Source organism: Ascaphus truei, chromosome 15 (genome assembly GCF_040206685.1).
Source record: "Ascaphus truei isolate aAscTru1 chromosome 15, aAscTru1.hap1, whole genome shotgun sequence".
Lineage (NCBI taxonomy): Eukaryota > Metazoa > Chordata > Amphibia > Anura > Ascaphidae > Ascaphus > Ascaphus truei.
Genome location: NC_134497.1, coordinates 37,624,373 through 37,637,965, shown reverse-complemented (window position 1 = coordinate 37,637,965; position 13,593 = coordinate 37,624,373). Strand labels below are relative to the sequence as shown.

General features: G+C 46.1%; 1 protein-coding gene across 6 annotated transcripts in view; it reads right to left on the bottom strand.

Moving 5' to 3' along the window:
- Window positions 1-13,593, bottom strand: part of LOC142466818 (uncharacterized) — a 122,449-nt gene that overhangs the window by 103,802 nt on the left and 5,054 nt on the right. For all 6 annotated transcript variants that reach the window (XR_012788234.1, XR_012788232.1, XR_012788233.1 and 3 more), the window contains exon 2: window positions 11,972-12,161. The gene's annotated coding sequence lies outside the window, so the exon portion shown is untranslated. The remainder of the gene's footprint in view (window positions 1-11,971; window positions 12,162-13,593) is intronic.

The window sequence follows — 13,593 nt, the reverse complement described above, 5'->3', positions numbered from 1 at the left end:
CTTCTGCGTCTGCGTGACCTAGGGGAGACCCTTCGCTACGGAGTGCCATCTCTGCCCCTTCGCGCTCACTATATTGGCCACCTTGTCGCGTCTGCGCATGCGCGAGCCTCCGTGCCCGTGTGGACATAAAAAAAGATGGCGGCGCCGTGCCTCTGACGCCACCCAGAGACGCGCTCACCCCCGCAACTGCCTTCTCACTGGTGAAGGTAAGGGGAAGAGGAACGGGGAACCGGGGAGCCAAAGGGGACCTGGCTACATATACATATTTTTAATCGTGATTTTATGCTGTGCTCGGGTCTTGCAAGTTAGTTGCTAATTGCATCAATTGCATGACCCTTTGATAATGTTTATTAATGACCATGAGACTGTTATGTAGCATCTTCTATGTAGCATTTATTATTTTTATGAACTGTGAGCTAAGAGCATCACTCTGATATTTTTTCATAGAGTGGTGACTGCATTTTGACTCTTCCCCTCTACTGCCTTTAGAGGGGACTCATCTACCATTTACTGAGTATATAGGATTAGATCGGTTAGCTGATGCTTACTGTATGCCTCTGACCAAACTTTACTATACTTAATTGTGAACCTATGTGTTCCTAATGGCAGTATTTCAAGGCATTAGTTCTTCTTATTTATTCCTCTGTATTTATTTATTTTATACACCAATGTATTTGGAAGTCTTTGTTTTAAATATTGATGCTGAGACTGTCAAGTGACATAATTATATGTATTAGGTTGTATTAGGATGTGATCATGGATTTTAAATGTGTTAACAGGCTTCTGATACCACAGGCAGCAAACTATAGCTGCTATTATAGCACAAAGGAAGTTTCTGGTATACTAAGTGATACAGTAGGAATCAGCATTTAAGGGATTAATAACATTTAATTGAGTCATCCCTATAAAGGCATGGTCTTCCAGGTACTCTGCACACACCTGACAAATGATTTATTGATCCAAAAAGCGTTGTGTGTGTAGAGACCTGGACCAGAAGTTTTGTGTGTCTGCTCGAGGACACCGTAGCCGGCGCCTGCACCAAGGGTGAGCAGTCCTGTATACCGGACGCGGTGAGCAGGAACACACTGCACCAGAGAGTGGGAGGCTGGCGTCGTGGTCCTGGAGCAGTTTTTATATTGTATTGTATTGTACTGCTGCGGCCAAGTTTATTCGAGCATTTGCCCGTTCTTGGCCGCAGCAGTAGCCTGGCGCGCGCCCGAGGGTGACAGGCGCGCTCCGAAGCAGCGGAAGAGCGCCCTCCGATCGGGGCGCTCTCCCTCCCGCTGCCGGGTCCGCCGGGTCCCCCGGAACCCCCTGCCGCCGTCCCCCACATCGCGGGACACCAGGGCTCCCTCGGGGAGCCCTGGACGCGCGTGCAGGGGGCGCACGCTCCCGATGACACGTGACCGCGCGGCACGCCGAGGGGCGGCCACTAGCAAGCCGGGAAATCTCCCGGCTTGCGGATCTGGCCGCAGTGCAATAAACTGTGTCGCCAGTGTATGTCTTTATTTATATAGCGCCATTAATGTACATAGAGCTTCACAGCAGTAATACATGTGGTAATCAAATAAATAACAGATAATATAAATAACAGATCATGGGAATAAGTGCTTTAGACATTAAGGAAGGGGAGTCCCTGCTCCGAGGGGCTTACAGTCTAATTGGTAGGTAGGGAGAACGTACAGAGACAGTAGGAGGGAGTTCTGGTAAGTGCGTCTGCAGGGGGCCAAGCTTTATGTATCATGTGTTCAGAATATCCACAGTGCTATTCATATGCTTCTTTAAGCAAGTGTGTCTTAAGGTGGATCTTAAAGGTGGATAGAGAGGGTGCTAGTCGGGTACTGAGGGGAAGGGCATTCCAGAGGTGAGGGGCAGTCAATGAAAAAGGTTTAAGGCGGGAGAGGGCTTTAGATACAAAGGGGGTAGAAAGAAGACATCCTTGAGAAGAACGCAAGAGTCTGGATGGTGCATAACGAGAAATTAGGGCTGAGATGTAAGGAGGGGCAGAAGAGTGTAAAGCTTTAAAAGTGAGAAGAATGGAGTGTGAGATGCGGGATTTGATCGGAAGCCAGGAGAGGGATTTCATGAGGGGAGATGCTGAGACAGATCTAGGAAAGAGTAAAGTGATTCTGGCAGCAGCGTTAAGGATAGATTGTAGGGGAGACAGGTGAGAGGCAGGAAGGCCGGACAGCAGGAGGTTACAGTAATCAAGACGGGAGAGAATGAGGGCCTGAGTCAGAGTTTTAGCAGTCGAGCAACAGAGGAAAGGGCGTATCTTTGTTATATTGCGGAGGAAAAAGTGACAAGTTTTAGAAATGTTTTGAATGTGAGGGGCGAATGTGAGAGAGAAGTCGAGTGTGACCCCTAGGCAGCGTGGTTGGGCTACTGGGTGAATGATCGTAGTTCCAACAGTAATGTAGAAGGAGGTAGTAGGGCCAGGTTTGGGAGGAAGTATGAGGAGCTCTGTTTTAGCCATGGTGAGTTTAAGGCGGCGGAGGGCCATCCAGGATGATATAGCAGAGAGACATTCAGAAACTTTGGTTTGTACAGCAGGTGTAAGGTCGGGTGTTGAGAAATATATTTGTGTGTCGTCAGCATAGAGGTGATAATTAAACCCAAAAGATGTTATTAGGTCACCTAGAGAGAGTGTATACAGAGAAAAGAGAAGAGATCCCAGGACAGAGCCCTGGGGTACCCCCACAGAGAGATCAATAGAGGAGGAGGAGGTATTAGCAGAAGAGACACTGAAAGTACGATGGGAGAGGTAGGATGAGATCCAGGATAGAGCTTTGTTCCGAATGCCAAGAGTATGGAGAATGTGAAGGAGAAGAGGGTGGTCCACGGTGTCAAATGCTGCAGAGAGGTCGAGTAATATGAGCAGAGTGTAATGACCTCTGTCTTTGGCAGAATTGAAAGGAAGAGGAGAAGGGGGGGTGGATGAGGAGTAAGGTATGGGGTGGTGGGGGGTAAGAGTAGAAGGAGATAAGGAAGTGAGTGGGGGAGTGTAAGTAGGTGAGCAAAGAGGGTTAGAGACCTGGGTGGAAAAGAGAGTGAGATGAGGGAAAGGGAAGACAAAGGTGGAGAGGCACGAGTAGGTGGTCATAGAGGAAAGAAGTATCAGAAAGATAGTAGATGGAGGCCAGGGAAGTGATATGGATGGTTGAGCAAGTTACTGATAGAACGTTGTTGGTCTGGGGATGTAGAATGAGGCAGCAAGGAGAGGGGTAGAGGAGGTCCCACAGGTTGAGAGCGACAGGGAAGTGATGGAGAGGTGATAGGGTTAGGAGATGGTAGAGCTGAAGGAAGGGAAGCACCACCTTCAGAAGGCGAGGAGGGCAGAAGCAAAGAGAGGTTTAGAAGGTAAAGCAGGTGGAACCATAAGCGGAGAAATTCAGGAAGGTGATAGGTTCAGAGCAGGAAGGTAAGGGAGGCCAGATGGAGTAGACGTGGGGAGGAGGAGGGCAACAGACAGGAAGCGGACAGACACGCCTACAAGAATGGACGGAGGGGGACACTTAAATCAGTATAGGTGACAGTTAATACCCCAGTAGCAGGAGAGGGCTGAGGGGAGTAATCGGAAGACAGCACAATGGAATACAGTGGGAACCACATCGTAAGGGATCTCTGAAGAAATGGGAGTTAGGTTATCCTCAGTTAGATCAGTTGGTTTTATCCTTTTTATAAGGTTAGTTCAAGAGCGGGCGGGAGTAGGGGAGGGAGACCTGCTCGGAAGTCGGCATGGGCCTCGTGCTGGGGATGAAGAGTAGAGGTCTTCATGGCCCTAGCGAAGCCCTTTGGGTCGGAACTCTTGGAGGAGGAGTAACACACCCCAACCCAAAACTGGACAGCTTGTGCAGGGAACGAGGACCCAAAGGCAGTGGGCTTGACGTGAGGAGGGCGTCGAGAGGACGTTGAGAACTGTTGAAAGTTGTTAAATGTTGTGTTGTGTCTATGTATACCCCGGTTTCCCCCCTTGTGTGTCCCCCCCCCCCTTTTTCCCTACAGGCGAGTGCAGAGAGACCTGGGAAGTAAGAGAGAGCCGTAACTCCAGCCGTAGAATTGCTCTTCAAGATGCGAGCAGTGTGATGCAGATTGTCCGATATACCGCTCCCAATGAGTAAGGAAATTGTGTTTATATCCCATAATGTTAAGGGTTTCAATAGCCCGACAAAAAGACTGGTCGCATTCAGAGACTACAAACGCAAAGGGGCAGAGATTTTATTTCTACAAGAGACACACTTTTCTAAAACGAACTGTCCCAAACACTTTGACAAAGACTTCAGGGTACATTTTCTTTCCTCTGCAAGGGTTAAAAAAAGAGGGGAAGCCATCTTGTTACATAACCATATACCGTTCATTAAGGATAAAACATATAGTGACAAGGAAGGCAGATACCTCATAGTGACAGGATCCATACGCGAGAACCCTATAACCCTTGCAGCAATATACGCACCTAATGATAATGCGACTGACTTCTTCCAAATATTCTTTGACAAGCTCCGTAAGGTAGCGAAAGGAAACACCATAGTGGCCGGAGACCTGAACAGAGCCCTAAATCCAGTCCTAGACAGATGTACGCCTACTAACAAAACCCATAGACAGGACATGCTAACAATAACAAAGGGACTAAAAGACTGTCAGCTTCTCGACATATGGCGAGAACAACATCAGGGAGTAAGAGAATACACGTTTTTCTCCCATCCCCATAACAGTTATAGCAGGATAGATTACTTCCTTGTGTCTAATAGATTGGTCCCCGGGGTCTCTCGTTCAGAGATCCATGATATTTCATGGTCCGACCATGCATCAATTGAGCTGCGGTGCACACTCGTTCCGCTAGACAGACCTAGAGCGAACTGGAGGCTAAATGAGATCCTCTTGAAAATATCAGACCTGGAGAAAGAGATAGAGGGTAAAATCAAGGAATATTTCGAGGAGAATGAGGGGAGTGTGGCGTCGCACTCCACGCTGTGGGAGGCCCATAAGGCAACCCTCAGAGGTATATTAATGAATTTGGCCGCCAAACGTAAAAGGGAGCGTGAAAAAAAGATTAAGGACCTAGAAGTACAACTAGCGGAGCTCTCTACTCTACATAAAACAAACAAACAGAACCACACGCTGAAACAGCTATTAGACACCAAAACAAAACTCAATCCCAGGCTGAGAAGGAAATGGCATGGTCTAGGTGGAAATTTTATGAAAAGGCTAACAAACCTGATACTCTACTTGCCAATAAGCTAAAAAATAAGCTTCCAGTTTACCACATTCACGCTATTTGGAATCAAAAGGGCGACCTCACCTCCATACCTGGGAAAATAGTGGAGGAATTTAAAATTTACTACGAAAGACTCTATAATGGAGATAAGGTCATCCATAACACTAAAACGGGTGATTTATTGCACTCCTTCCTGAAAAAAGGCAAAATTACCTACCTTGGGAAGGGCCGAGAGAGAAGCGCTCCAAGCTGACTTCACACTTGAAGAGCTATCGGAAGTCATCAAAGCATTAAAACCGGCCAAAGCGCCGGGACCAGATGGCTTCTCTAATTTATATTATAAGAAGTACGCCAAAACGTTAGCCCCACATATGCTAACACTATTTAATGGCATTCTAGAAGGGGCCTCCTTCCCAGCTCAGATGCTTCAAGCATCAATCTCTGTGATCCACAAACTTGGAAAGGACCCGGCAGACTGCAAGAGCTACCGGCCGATTTCCCTGAATAATTCAGACATAAAAATATACTTTAAACTTATAGCGAACAGGGTGGGTATTGTTCTTCCCAGGTTAATCCATGCGGATCAGGTGGGGTTTATCGGAGGTAGACAGGCGGCAGACAACACCAGGAGAATCATTAATTTGATTGATCTGGCCCAAAAGAAAAACTTACAATCCATGGTGCTTAGTCTGGACGCTGAGAAAGCCTTCGATAGTATAGATTGGCCCTACCTAACAGAAACATTAGGAGCGTTTGGCTTTGGGGGGGACGTCTCCTGAGAGCCATCCTGTCGCTGTATGAGGGTCCGACAGTGAGGGTGCGGCACCAGGGCTTCTCCTCTGATAAATTTCATATAAAAAGCGGAACGAGACAGGGGTGCCCGCTGTAGCCGTTGCTGTTTGCCCTTTGTATAGAACCACTAGCGGCACACATCTAAAACAATCCAGATATTACAGGGATATCCATGAGAGATCAGGAGCACAAAGCAGCATTATATGCGGATGATGTCATCCTAACATTATCCAAACCCCTCACGTCCCTTCCCAACTTGTTCGGAATCCTGAGCAAATTCAACCAAATTTCGGGCTTTAAGGTCAATCAGTCCAAATCCGAAGCCCTCAACATAAACCTACCCAAAAATGTAGAAAAACTGATTTACATCAACTTTAATTTTAAATGGCAAACCTCCGCTATCAAAAATTTAGGGGTATACCTCACAAGGGATTACAAAACGTTATACAAAGCAAACTTTCCCAGGTTGATTAAGGCACTGGGGGAAGATCTCAGAATATGGATGAAAGGGGGCATCTCTTGGATTGGTAGGATACACAGCGTGAAGATGAACCTCCTCCCAAATATGCTATATCTTTTCCAGAGTTTGCCTATCCCTATAATATATTCAGACATCCCCTCCCTACAGTCACTAATCATGAAATTTATTTGGAATAAGAAAAACCCAAGAATTGCAAGGGGTATTCTAAAAAGTCCCATGGTACGAGGATTGGCGGTACCCTGTTTGTTAGCTTACTATAAAGCGGCCCAATTGGCTCAAATTCTTCAGTGGCACACGGACCCAAGCTTACAGAGATGGGTGGAGCTGGAGAAAACATGTTGTGCACCGATTGAACTCCAAAACCTGATCTGGCTAACCAAAAACAGGGTAAGCAACATAGGAATACCGATCCAGACCATTGCCAGCTCACTACGAGTTTGGGAGGCCACTAAATTTAGCTGTAACTTCACCACTAAAGCATCACTCATGACGCCAATCACAGGTAACCCAGATTTCGCTCCAGGGATGAATAGTAATGTAGCCATGTGGTAAAAATGGTATACAGTTGTCTCTCATGCCGGCAGTAAATCTGGTAAGTATACAGGATTGCCAGCATCAATCATGGAGGTTTGCCCTCACACCCTGGTGAGGTGTCATATGTACATGAGGGGAGTGGTAACAGACCCTGTGTCCATTGTTAGTGACACAGGAGATGGAGCCATTTCCTTGGTATATAAGACACAGCACTGCCCAAAGTTAGTGTGTCAACTTGTATTGGTTAAGTTGAAGGTCAAGTGTGATTCTACAGCAAATAGTGAGACCTGCAGCTATAAGGCTGGCAGGGCCTACACTGTGTCCAGGGACCTGGCACAGGTGGTGATCTCCCAGAAGGGAGAGGTGATCCAACTCCATTGGGAGGGCAGATCTTCAGAAGGGAGAGCACTGAAGATGATGAGCGGCTAAGCTGTTTGCTGCGAGGGGCAGTCTGCCTATACCATCAATAAAGATGCCCTTGTTCACAAGAACCCCAATGTGTGAGTGTGAAGTTACTCCACAGCGGAAGGCACCACCAAGAAGGAGTTCCTCTTCAGAACCATCTCCTTGCGGACGCAGAGGTCCTGATGAGGTGGAGGCGCTGCACTGTATGTAGGTAGGACTCACGCACACTACCTCAGCTGCCTGTCTGGGTTGACATTTCCCCACACACCATCATGCGGGAGACTCAGGAGTCCTGTTGCCAACAGGTGCACCACCAGACACGACCATGTAATGGGGACTGGTTAGACCACAGGGGCCAATATGAGATTGGGTGGGTCAGCCAAGTCAGAAAATCCGTAACATTTGGAGGCGCTGCTGAGAGACCTGTCAACAGTTAGAAACTTATGGTGAACCCCCGCTACAGCTTGAATATATTGCAAGGGGAGTGGTGCTGCAAGGGGCATGTAACTTAGTACACAAATAGACAGACAGAGCCCCTAATGATAGCACTCTATTCCGATGTGATATGGTGATTCTTTAAAATAACTTTATTAATTGACAATAACGTTAAAATATTGGGGTCTAAAACAATGATTAAATATACCAAGTGTTATTGTCTCTAATGGATAAGTGTGTCCAGAAGAGTGTACATTGTTGGGTTAATGTCCAGTGTTTGGATAGTTCACTGGCTCTAGTATTCCTCGTATAGAGTGAACAGACTAGAGTACTTGTTGATTGTCAGCAGTTTGGGCCACACATGTAGTGCCCCAGTATTGAAATACTAGTTAGTGCTCTTTAGAGTGAGACCTATGCTATGCTGCTACGATGTTGCAGCTGAAAGCATATTAAAGATGTTGTATAGAACAGATCTTGGTCAAAGTGAACCTATTGATGTATTACTGTCACCTCCCTGTACAATTGGTGGTATATTAGGATGGGTGTGTAGTGCTTAGTACATATACATCCCTAGTGTGTTGTGCCTGGGGTGTGCTGAATACTAGTATTATGGGATATATTACTGGTTTGTATAGTGGCACTGCTGTAACTCTGATCTAGATAGATACCAAGTTAATAGCTGAGTACTGTTCCTTTTGGGGTATGTATATCGGTCAATTGACAGACCTGTCCCCATTTGGTACAGTGCTTTTCATGTGTGGTAGTATTCTGGCACTCCAGAGGTTAATTGCTGGTTAGGTTGCCGTTTTGCTTAATGTATAATATACCCTATGAGCTTGACGCTGTGTCAGGGAACTAGCATTCAGGCTGCCTTAGATAGCTAAATAATACAGTGTGTCGCCAGATATATTGTTGCCTTTAGTGGTATGTGGCTATTAGATCCATTGGGACCCTAATAGTCCTGTACTGTGCACTGGTGGAGCCATGCTGACTCTCTCAGTCACTCTGAGTCAGTGTATGTGAACTCGGGCTCCTCCACGTGCACGTGGTCACGTGCTTGCCGACGCGCGCGTTTCGCGAGTGCTTGACGGGTCGGGTGGGGGAAGATATATGAGACAGGTTTCAGTTTCAAGCGACTGCCCTAGCTCCATTAATGTAAAGGTTACCAGTAGGCTCAAAAGGTTGGGGTCTAATTCCAGGCCAACTGGCACCTTGGAGATATCCTCTGGTGGGGAGTTAGATGAAGGTGAAGGTACCGTAGCGGTACCAGAAGAGGTTAGGGAAACCAGGTGGTGGGCCCCCAAGTTTGAAGGGTATGAGGCATGGTTAGATCATACCAGTTTTATCCTCAGACAAGAAGGAGTTGTGGATTACTGGTGGGCACCAGGGGAATTCAAAGAGGAGGCTCATCTGGAGGAATTGAGACTGAGGTGGTATGACATCAATTTGGGGGTAGTGGATCCCCAGAGATCAGAGAGGTTGCAGGATCCTGTAGAACCCGCTGAACCCTTATCATATGTGCTGCCAGGAAAAGCAGGCAACGCCAGGTTAATAAGGACAAGCAGGGCTGAAAGGGCCATAGTGACAAGGTACAAGAAATCCCACGGGCTGGAGTATCCATACATCCCTGAACCTCTTATGCAGGAAATAGAGGACCAGAGGTATGGGTGGTTGAGAGAAACCATAGAGGAATATATCCGGGCCAAGGGTGGAGAGTGCACTGGGCAGAGAGCGGAGGAGCGAATTTCTCAACTAATGAGGTTATGGAGCATTGGGCGCAATGTATACATGGATAAAGTAGAGTACCGCCCGGAGAATGGGTTACCCCGGGAATACAGCGTGACAGTTAAAGATAATGCTGGGAGGGAGGTAAGGAAGCCAGACCCTAGGCACTATTATTAGGTACAGAGGATAATGGGATCTGCTTTAGAAACAGTGCCTCTGCTGGGCAGTAGGCATTGCAGTTGTTAAATTATCATGAGAACTGTATAGTGAAAATTTGTAAGATGACAATGTTGTTATGTTTTGCAGTGCTTCCTGGAAGAAGGTCTAACAAATTTAGGTCCCAGATGGGGCGTTGGGATTCACCAGGGGGAGAATATAGCCATGTAGTGAAAATGGTATACAGTTCTCTCTCATGCTGGCAGTAAATCTGGTAAGTATACAGGATTGCCAGCATCAATCATGCAGGTTTGCCCTCACACCCTGGTGAGGTGTCATATGTACATGAGGGGAGTGGTAACAGACCCTGTGTCCATTGTTAGTGACACAGGAGGTGGAGCCATTTCCTTGGTATATAAGGCACAGCACTGCCCAAAGTTAGTGTGTCAACTTGTATTGGTTAAGTTGAAGGTCAAGTGTGATTCTACAGCAAATAGTGAGACCTGCAGCTATAAGGCTGGCAGGGCCTACACTGTGTCAAGGGACCTGGCAAAGGTGGTGATCTCCCAGAAGGGAGAGGTGATCCAACTCCATTGGGAGGGCAGATCTTCAGAAGGGAGAGCACTGAAGATGATGAGCGGCTAAGCTGTCTGCTGCGAGGGGCAGTCTGCCTATACCATCAATAAAGATGCCCTTGTTCACAAGAACCCCAATGTGTGAGTGTGAAGTTACTCCACAGCGGATGGCACCACCAAGAAGGAGTTCCTCATCAGAACCATCTCCTTGCGGACGCAGAGATCCTGATGAGGTGGAGGCGCTGTACTGTATGTAGGTAGGACCCACGCACACTACCTCAGCTGCCTGTCTGGGTTGACATTCCCCAAACAACATCATGCGGGAGACTCAGGAGTCCTGTTGTCAACAGGTGCACCACCAGACACAGGTGAGGTAGGTGATGTGGGTAATGGCGGTAGTTGCCCCCGGGAGGGTGGTTAGGCTTACCGTTGGGGGGTGGAGGTGGTGGTGAGAGGGTTTAACCCCTTAATTACCGTAGCGACTAGAATGGCAATGCTTCACTGGACACTAACGGGGTCAACAGGGTTAGCTAATGTTTTCTTTTAATAAAGTATTAACCCCTTTGGTGCCTCTGGTATACCTTGGTAACCACAGGCATGAAACGGGTTAATGTTATTTTGACCATAGGTTTCTGTAATAATAGACATTACAGAAGCCTATGACAGAAATATTAACCCAATGCGGTATGTAACACATTATTAACGGTCGCGTTAATTCCCATATCGCGAGATTGGCCTAAATATCGCACCCAGTAAATTATTACCACAATCTTGCTATATACCACATTAAAATTGCGGTAATAACACCCGTTATTTTATTTCCCTGGGTGTGATAGTAGCTCCACTTTAACAGAATTTGATGTATCTGAGCCGTAGTCTTTGTTTATGCCTGCAGGACAAACCAAGAACTAACCATGCTTTACTAGCCACTAAGGTGCCAAAGGGGGGTAGGTAATGTAATGTTTATATTATACCGTGTGGTCAGCTAGTCATGGAAACCGATGGACTTCTAAGAGGTTAAAATGTACTGTAATGTATTTTAATAACTATTTTATCATCTATTCTATGTTGGTTTAGCTAATAATAATAATAATAATAATAGTAGTCTGTTCTTGTATAGCACTGCTATTTTTACATGTCATTGTCTTTACTCACTGAACTGCTCCTTCCTCTCTCTTATTTTGCCTATGTATATAATGGGCAGTATATTGGCCATTATATACATAGGAAAGACACGGCTAACGCCAGCCTGGAGTAGGTGATAAAATATTCGCAGTATTTCTGCCGTTCATCCCGTTCCAATAAATATCTAAACTTGATGTATCGCAGTTTTAATTGAAAATGTGGTATTGTGCCTATTTTTTTATCAGATCCAGTGATTTTAATGGGTCCAATAAAAAGTGCTTTATTTTTGGCGCTGCAACGCTTATTCATTGAACGATAAAACTAAGGCCCTTTTTTATGGGAGGTAATACGGCATTTTTGGTTACCGCAGCTTGATGTATCCGGTCCTTTGACTCAATTCAGGTTTAGTGATATTAAGTTCTAGTTGATCCGTAATGGTGTATGCAGATCTATCAATATTTGCAATTTAACATCAGTAATAAAACAACAGAGATGTAAAAACCACACAACACACATATTCCTGATTACCTGGTGCTGGCGCGTTACTTTTCCACAGAGCACCCTCTTGATACCAAGCTCTTTCCCATATTCATCTCCATACCAGACCAGGAGCTCTGTGTTGGGGGGGAGGTCTGTGCAGGTTCTGTAGTAGATTTTCCTGTGGTACTGCAACGCCACAAGGTTCTGTTCTTCCTCGTTTCTCACACAATTTACAAACCTAAAATTGGGACAGTTAGTGAGGTCTCAAAGAAATGTCTATTTTATAAAGGAAGAGCTGAAAAAAGATACAAGTTGTTAATAATGTGCCTTGTCTTTTCTTTCTTCTCTACAGTTTTTGAGGTGAACAGAAGTTAATTTAGAGCAATGTATATACGATGGCTCACTTGTATGTACCCACAGTTTGAAAGGAATGGGAGCCACAGGCCACACCAGTGACTACTTTCTTTCACTTTAAAAAAAATAAAAAATAAAAAAAACAGTTTTAATGAAAAAATCCCCTAAACATGACTAGATGACACAAGTGCCACAAAGGTGAGTTTTCTTCCGGTGGAACTAAACTGAACGTGGGGTTGATATAACAAGATGTTGTAGCAGGAATGTGTTCTATTAGCAACCTGAGCGTATAACAGGCCCTGGACTGATTTGGAAACTGGAATATAGATAAAGCCTTGAGCCACAGTCTAATGAGGTAACAATGTCGGTTTGGGCTTGAATAAGAAAACTAAAAAAGTGGAACCAGCCCCTGTAAGAAAAGTGTAACATTAAGCCCAAGTGCAGGGTCATGAACATATATGATCAAATACAGAAATGCTGTTTAAAGCTTAAAAGGAGTCCGTATGAAAAGGTATCATGCCAAGCACATCTCTGAGGAAGGCAGCGTGGCCTTGGTGTCTCTGATTTAGAGAAGGAGGGCATCATGTTATTAAAGCAGGAGAATAAAAAGGTGAGAGCGCACATGAAGTTTTACTTCCATCCTTTTTCCTATTGTCTCCTCAGTCCTATTTGTCTGTACATTGTTTGAACAGGCCGTTTAAGGCGACATACGGGCAGCAAGGGGAGAGATGCAAAGTGAGGGGAGAGATGCAAAGAGCTGCTGTGATCACATGCTCATTGCCATTTACTTGAGTAGCTGTTAAAGTGCAATTGAGGCTATTGCGCTTTAGTGAATCTAGTGTTTGGTAAACAAAGGAGGCAAAGTGGATAAGGAAAAATAACCCCCTGCAGATCAGTACCTGGGAGGCAAATAAAGGGTGTGGTAGGAAGGGGGATACAGAACACAAACAGCAATAGAAACACAGTAAGACAAACCATGTGTGACTGGTAACTCTTTGTGATGGTGAGTGGGTAAACCAGGCTCAATAATAAGGGTTAAGCCCACTTGGTTACCCCTGATCCGTGTGTTGGGGTCCTAGAGTGTCAGCTCTTGGACCTGACTGTTGTATATGCATTACTGTGACTATGTAAATTATGCGACAATAAAGAATTTTTGTGAGGGTTTGGGGGCAGAGCGCGGTGAGAGGGTTGGGGGGGAGAGCGAGGTGAGGGGGTTTGGGGGGGAGAGCGAGGTGAGGGGGCTTGGGGGGGAGAGCGAGGTGAGGGGGATTGGGGGGGGGAGAGCGAGGTGAGGGGGTTTGGGGGGGGGAGAGCGA